The following is a 7,863-nucleotide window of genomic DNA, read 5'->3' as shown; positions in this document are numbered from 1 at the left end:
AACATTTTTAATATAAAAAATATTTCTCATAATAAAATGTAAACAGGAACAAAGCAAGCTGACCTGAAAATTTTCATTTCTTACGTATAGTATTCATACTTGTCTGCTACCATCTGGTCCTCACAAAGATGAGGACATTTACACAGACAAGGAAAGGATTTTGGAAATGACAACCACTAAATATTGAAGCAGTCTCCTGCCTGACACAGCCACAGCTTTGGGGAAGTCAGAGCCTGGTGTGAGAAGAGGGCAGTTCCCCTTCCTGTGGGGCTGCTGAAGTACAACCATGTCATGGGGAGTGGGCTGTCTCAAGAGGCCGCACCCTATGTCTCCTGCCCCTTCTACAGACTCTGTAGCTCTGCCCATTAGTACAATAGCAGCCTCCAGGAGGAGATGCCATGACCTTCACCTTCACAGCCCTGCTCTGTCTGGGTGAGATGTGGAGATGGGGAGGGGATATGGAATCGGGAATTGACGCTGCCCCACAGCCCAGCACTGGTCAGTAGAGAAACCCCAGGGCATCGGGAGGTTCTGCAGAGTTCAGGACCTTCTCAAGCTTCAGGGACAAACCTCTCACAGGGATCTCTCTTCCAGGACTGGCTCTGGGCCTTGGGACACCAGTGCTGGCAGGTGAGTGAGGGTCTGCAGATGTCCTGACATCACTTGTCATCATTCCTGGAGCCGTTCTGGGCAGTGAGGATGGAAACCACACATGTGTGCTGCTGCCTCTGGGGATGGCTGGAGAGTTGGGGTCGGGGGATGCAATCTGATGATGGCTGCCCTAGTTCCTAGCTGATCCTATCCTTGCAGGAATTCCAACGAAACCTGTGCTAAGAGTACAGCCAGACTATGCTGTCCCTGAGAATTCGACAGTGACCTTGCTGTGTGAGGGGACCATGGGAGGTATAGACTACCGTCTGTATAAAAATGGAAAACGATATTCACTGCACGAAGAGATTTTACAGAATAACAGCAAGGCTGCATTCTCAATATCAAAAATAGGTCCTCATGAAGCAGGTACATATTACTGTGAATATTGGAGCAGTGATGGATGGTCAGGGTACAGTGACACCGTGGAGCTGGTGGTGACAGGTGAGAGGACTCAGAGCCCACAGACTCAGGGTTGACTGTTAAGAAGCGGGTCTGTACACGGGGATGATTCCCCTCACAACCCTGGAGGATAATGAGGCCTTTGAGGACATTTAATTGACTGATTCCCACTTCTGTCCAGGGGCCTCCAATAAACCCAGCCTGACAGCCCAGCCCAGCCCTGTGGTGACTGAAGGAATGAATGTCACCCTCCAGTGTGTCTCAAGGCAACCACAAAACAGTTTCATTCTGACTAAGGGTGGACCACCAAAGAGCTCTTCGACGCTGGGATCACAGTATAACCAGTCTACTGATCCTGTTCAGGCCCTGTTTTCTGTGGGTCCTGTTGCCTCCAGCCAAAGGTGGACATTCAGATGCTATGGCTTTAATGAGAACAGCACACTGGTGTGGTCAGAACCTAGTGAGCCCCTGGAGCTCCTGTTCTCAGGTGAGGAACCCCAGCCTTTCCTTGAATGATGCTAAAATGGCAAAGATGCTGAGGGATCCTTGGTGTGTGCTGTGTGAGGATCCAGGGCTCCTGAGCCCATAGACACAGATAGTGGGAGACAGAGGGACACAAGACTCAGAATCCAAGGCAAAGAGTGGCAGCAAAGCCCAGGAGGTCCCGGACGAGGAGGAGTCTTTCCGGAGACCCCCATTAATCTAGATCAGCTTAAGTAGCATCAAAAGGAGCTCAGGGCGCTGCACAGAAGAGACAGAGGAAGGGTTGGAGAAGCCTGAGCACTCAGACACCAGGAGAACACGGCCCACAGGATCAACTAAGCAGGGATCACAAGGGCTCAGAGACTAAGCCACAATCAAGGCACATGCATGGGTCTTCCCTGAGCCCTCTGCACACACGATGTGCTGGTTTGTCCTGGGTTCTTTTGTTTGTTTGCTTGGTTGGTTGATTTTGTTTTTTAAAGGTTTACTATGTGTCCCTGTCTGCCCTGGAAATCACTCTGTAGACCAGGCTGGTCTGTAACTCACAGGGATCTGCCTCCATTTGCCTCCTGAGTGCTAGGATTAAAGGCATGTGCCACCACTGCCTTACTCATAACTATAGGAGACTGTAGGTCTCTGACTGCAGAGGGGATCTTTCTCCTCCTACCGGGTTGCCGTCTCTGGCCTTAATAGGGTGTTGTCTAGTCTCACTGCATGTTATTCTGTCATGTTCCCTTAATATCACTGGGAACCCTACGCTTTTCTGAAAGGAAGCAGGAGCAGTGTATCTGGGGGAGAGGGGAGGTTTGCAGACTGCGGTCAGGGTGCATAGTTTGACAGAAAAATAACTTAAATAGTAAAAAAGTGCTGTCTGCAAGTGTAACTGATTCTTTGCCACATTGACACAGACCCACCTCCTTCTCTATTTCCTGGCAGGGTCCCTCCACAAACCCACCCTCAGGGCTGAGCCAGGCCCTGTCATCGCCTCAGGAAGATCCATGAACATCTCCTGTCAGGGGGACCCTGGATGCAGAAATGTGTTTTCTGCATAAAGAGGGTACACAGACCACAAAGGAGCTTGGGAACAAGTGCACACGCTCCATTCCTTCTGTGGCACAGCAACATGCAGGACAGTATCGCTGTTACTGTTACAGCTCAGCTGGCTGGTCAGAGCGCAGTGACACCCTGGAACTGGTGGTGACAGGTGAGGGGGCAGTCGAAGTCTCAGCCCCAGGCCCTGCTCTCAGATGTATTCCCTTCTCCCAGCCTAGGCCTGCACAGCACTGTGACTGTGCAATCCCACGTAACTGGCTGCTCCTTCTGTCCTAGGAATGTACAATGATAACCCCTCCCTGACAGCACTGCCCAGCCCTGTGGTGACCTCAGGAGGAAACATGACTCTGCAGTGCGTCTCAGGAAATGGATATGACAAGTTCGTTCTCACCAAGGAAGATGAGAAATTCTCCAGCTCCCTGGACTCACAGTATATAGGCAATGGCTACCAAGCCACATTCTCTGTGGGCTCTGTGACCCCAGTCCACAGTGGAACATTCCGATGTTATGGTTACTTAAAGAACACCACACAGTTGTGGTCAGTACCCAGTGACCCCCTGAAAATACACATCTCAGGTGAGTCAGCCACATCATTGCCCAAGTTTTCTGGACCCAAAAAAAACTGCCTCTGTGGGGTTGTAGGTAGAGAATGACTAAATGGAGAGCCTGTGCACTGAGCCAGAGCCTGACCCCTGGGGAGAGGATGTCACATATTCAGGGAATGATGGGAGGGGATAGGTGTTTGGGAAGAAAACCAGCTTCTTAATCACTAGCCTGTCGCTTTCCCTCCAGGCCTGTCCAAGAAGCCCTCCCTGCAGACTCAGCAAGGCCACATCCTGGACCCTGGAAAGAGCCTCACCCTGCAGTGTTGCTCTGACATCAACTATGACAGATTTGCTCTGTACAAGGTGGGGGGAACAGACTTCACCCAGCATCATGGCCAGAGGACCCAGGCTGGCCTCTCAGTGGCAAACTTCACACTGGGCTCTGTGAGCAGAACTACCGGTGGCCAGTACAGATGCTATGGTGCACACAACCTCTCCTCTGAGTGGTCAGCCTCCAGTGATCCCCTGGATATATTGATCTCAGGTGCGAAACTAAATAGAATCAATCTGGTACCGTAATCTCTCGTTTGGGATGTAAGAGCTGACGGCTGGGATGAGGGACTGGGAACTTATTACAGAACAGATGCAGAGACAGGGAAGAGGAGAGAGGGTAAGGCAGAGACAAGAAGAATCCCAGGTGCTCAGAGTCAAACCCCTGTGAAGTCTCATCTCAGACCATTGAATGCAGCCTCTCATTGTCTCTGTCTATTTAGGAGAGATTCCTGCAACTCCTTCCCTCTCAGTGAGGCCAAACTCCACAATACAGTCTGGAGACGACGTGACCCTGTTGTGTCAGTCAACAAACAAAATGGACACTTTCATTCTGTCCAAGGAGGGAGCAGCACACCAACCCCAGCGAATGAAATCAAAGTCCCAAGATTGGGGGTCCCAGGCTGAATTCTCCATGAGTGCTGTGACCTCTGCCCTCTCAGGCACCTACAGGTGCTATGGTTCTCGAGACTCATCTCCCTACCTGCTGTCACATGCCAGTGCCCCTGTGGAGCTCTCTGTCTCAGGAGAGGTGACCCTGAACTCTACAGGTAATTTGAACTCCAAACTTTAGAAGAGCCCTTGGATGGATGGTGTGTGTCTAAAAGGACAACAGGAAGGGTTAGTCACAAGGCAACTTCCCTAGTAGAGAACTGGATGCCAACAGGGTCCCTCAAGTAATGCCCACTCCATCCTCCATTGCAGTCTAGGTTTGGGGTAGAGAGCAAGAGAGTCTTGGGGAGGTTACTGGGCAGATGTAACAGACAGCAGAGTCCAGCAGAGTTAGGTCCCTGGTTAGCGTCTACTCATCACCCTGCTTGTTCTGTGTGCTGGGACATATTAGAGCCTCCCGCCCACCACACTCAAGGCCCTTGAAACAGCTGCTAAGTATCAGTCCCCTCAGTGGAGGGAATGGTGTCCATGCCCAGGCTGCCTCACTTGAGCCCACCAGTGCCCTCAGTTCTCTCTCACTTAGCTTGTGAGAGTGGGAGGCAAACAGAGATCCCAAAAGAGAACCCAGAAGCCCAGGACTGACAGGTCAGCATACAGAAGATGGTGTCCAGAGAGGCATCCTTTAGATCAGTGTGGAGGATGGGCAGATGGGTGTGGTGGAGAGCAGGGATCCCAGACTCTCACCTCCCCATCAGCCTCTAAGGTCCTGAGAACACGCCTCTCACCTGCATTGAGTCAGGCTATCCCAGAAGGCTATGTAACCATCCTGTTGGATGTGGTACCCACATGGACCATAGCCAGTTATGGGCTTGATACAGCTGCTTCTGGATATGCTGACTTGGACACATCCTTCCCATTCTGGGCTGGCAGCTGTTTCTCTGAGTATGAAGGGGAGAGGCCTAGCCCACATGTGTCAATTTCTTCAGTGCAGGCCTTGGATGGATCCTACTAACAGAGGAGGGCTGCAGAACCTGAGTCCTCAGCAGGTCTGTCCCACCATGGTAGTGATGTGTACAAGGGTGTGGCACAGGACCATGGCAGGGCATTCCTGCTGCCTCATTCCAGCTCATGAGGCTCAGCCCAGGTGGAGAGAAAGGAGGTGGAAGTCAGAGTCCCTGGGTTCAACTCTCAGCTCTGCCACTTCCACTCAGGTCATCTGTGGGGATAGAAAAAGAGACAACTCCATGTTGCATGGTTGTGAGGATGGGAGATGATGAGTGCAAAGACCAGCGTGGGTCCATCACCCAGTAGGTGCTTAGGTAAGGGTCAAGAGTCCCTACTCATGGTACTCATGGTGTCCCCTGTACCTCAGGCCTGGAAAGGTACCTGAAGGCTCTGATCGGAGTCTCTGTGGCCTTCCTCCTGTTCCTCTTCATCCTCATCTTCCTCCTCCTCCGACGAAAGCATCAGGGAAAGTTCAGGAAGGATGGTGAGTCTGGTGTGGGTGACCGAGGTCTCAGGTGGTGATGGGTTCTAGAAGCACTTGCAGATCTCAGATGAGAAAGTCATGGTCTCAGAACCTGTGCGATGTCAGTGCCTCTATGAGCTTGGCCATGTCCTGGGATGTCTGCTCACTCATCCCTGTTGTAAAGGTCCCTCCCTCCCCTCCTTCCCCGCACATGCCTGGGGGGCCCCCAGCTGAGACTCCTTTCTTTTGCAGCCCAGAAAGAGACAGAACTGCAACTTCCTGCAGGAGCTATAGAGCCAGTAATCAGACACAGAGGCCGCCAGAAGAGGTAACTCAAGACCAGGGGCCTAGACCCCACCTTCCTGACACAACTCACTGCCCCCTGATGTCTCCTTGTCTTTCCAGATCCAACCCAGCTGCTGCCACCCAGGAAGAAAGTCTTTGTGAGATAAAGCGGTCCTGGGGGCGGAGTCTGAGGTCTCAGCATTGCAGAGGTGGTGAAGAGGTTCTGGGGTCTCTGCATTGCAGGGGTGATAAATGGGTTCTGGGGGTGGAGCCTGAGGTCTCAGTATTGCAGGGGTGTTGAAGGGGTCGTGGGGGTGGGGCCTGAGGTCTGTGCACTGCAGGGGTGGTGAAGGGGTCCTGGGGATGTAGCTTGAGGTCTCTGCATTGCAGGGGTGGTGAAGGGGTTCTGAGGTCTTTGCTGTTTGGGTCTGAACTTCACACTATGAACACATGGATATCACCACACTCCCTGCTTCTCTGTCCCCACTTGGACGAGGCAGGAAACGAGGTCTGAGACATTGCTAGACTCTGGTCAGGGGACACTCTGTTTTTCTGCTGACAGATGCTTCAGTGGAGGACATGAAACCGCAGGATGGTGTTGAGTTGCACAGTTCGGTGAGGTCCCTGTCCGTGTTTGCTGTTCTAAGAACTAGGGTGGGGTTACTCCAGGTGGCCTTCTTTGTTCTCCCTTGCCTGGCCCTCAACATCCACAGCTGACCACTCCCTTCTGCATCGACCTGCCTCCTGTGTTCCGTCCTCACTCTGTCCTGGGATCTGGGGTCTCATCGCTGCTGTCCACTTTCTGACTCCTTGGCATCTGTCTGGTTGTCATCTGTGGGGGCAGCCCAGATGGAGTAGCCCGCAGAAACATCTAGAGGACCTGCAAATGCAGAGCAACTGAAGGAACTTGGGCTGAAACATGTGTGGTTTTGTTCTGTATTTTATTTTGTATGTGGGGGAGGGAGATTCTTGCAATTTGTCTCTGCACCTTATGGCTACATAATGCAACCACTTGACAGAAGAGAATGTCAGACACCCTGGAACCGATGAATGAAGGTACCCATGTGGGTTCTGGGAGCCAAACCTGGGTCCTCTGCAATAGCAGTAGTTGCTCTTATTCACAGAGCCATCTTTTCACTCCCCAATAATGGACTCTGTGTGTTAAGCCACAGAGTTAAGCAAGGTTACAGTGTCAGGATAGGTGGCCAGAACTGTAGAAAGGAAGCCCCAGACTCTGCCCATGCTGTGAAAAACTGTCGAGAGGAAAGTCACAGGGGAACAGGGTGACACTATCTGTTTCTCACTAATTGCCTGCCATAGAGACCACCTGGAGATGACCCCCAGGGAGAGACATATGCCCAAGTGAAAGATTCCAGGCTCAGGAGGGCAGAAGCTGTACTGCCTTGAGTTGTGTCAAGAAAAGACCCAGAACCTAAAGACAAACAAGCAGAAGAGGGCAGAGGTTGGTCCTGTACTCTCTGGGCCTACAGCATCCCACAAAATAAGGATTAGCTTCTTCTCATTCTCTCCCACTCCAGGCTGCTGAATTCGAAGGGTCCAAGGATGTGGTCTATTCCAAGGTGTGCAACAGCTCACTCATACATGGGACAGCTGGGCCTCCTCCCTCCCAGGCTGGAGAAGCCCCAAAGGAGACCACTGTATATGCTACTCTGGTCATGGCTCGACCAGGTCCTGTTCCCAATAACAAGAAAAAATGACCCTCTGCCTGGAGGCCAATGGAGACCTCCAAAGGGATTCTGTGAACTTTAAGGAACTGGGTTGCATTTTAACTAACATCATATACTTGGAAATAAAACACATTTCTCAATAATCAAGTGAGGTAAGAAATTATAAAGAAGGGAATGGCTTTACCCTAAGTACTAATTTTAAAGACATCGCTCATCAAAGCCATGAAATGAGAAAATTTTCAGGGTTGGTGCCACAGATCCAGAATCCCAACCCATGTGAGTCTGAGGCAGGAGAATTGCCTTTGTTTTGTGGCCATCTTGGGATACCTAGTGAACTTCATGCCAGTCT

General features: G+C 51.4%; 1 pseudogene; it reads left to right on the top strand.

The window, feature by feature from the left end:
• Positions 1–235: 235 nt before the first annotated feature.
• Positions 236–7,657, top strand: LOC127238949 (leukocyte immunoglobulin-like receptor subfamily B member 3; annotated as a pseudogene).
• The last annotated feature ends 206 nt before the right edge of the window (positions 7,658–7,863 follow it).

The sequence above is a fragment of the Phodopus roborovskii genome, unplaced genomic scaffold, assembly GCF_943737965.1.
Source record: "Phodopus roborovskii unplaced genomic scaffold, PHOROB, whole genome shotgun sequence".
Taxonomy (NCBI): Eukaryota; Metazoa; Chordata; class Mammalia; order Rodentia; family Cricetidae; genus Phodopus; species Phodopus roborovskii.
This window is presented reverse-complemented; position numbering and strand designations above follow the sequence as displayed.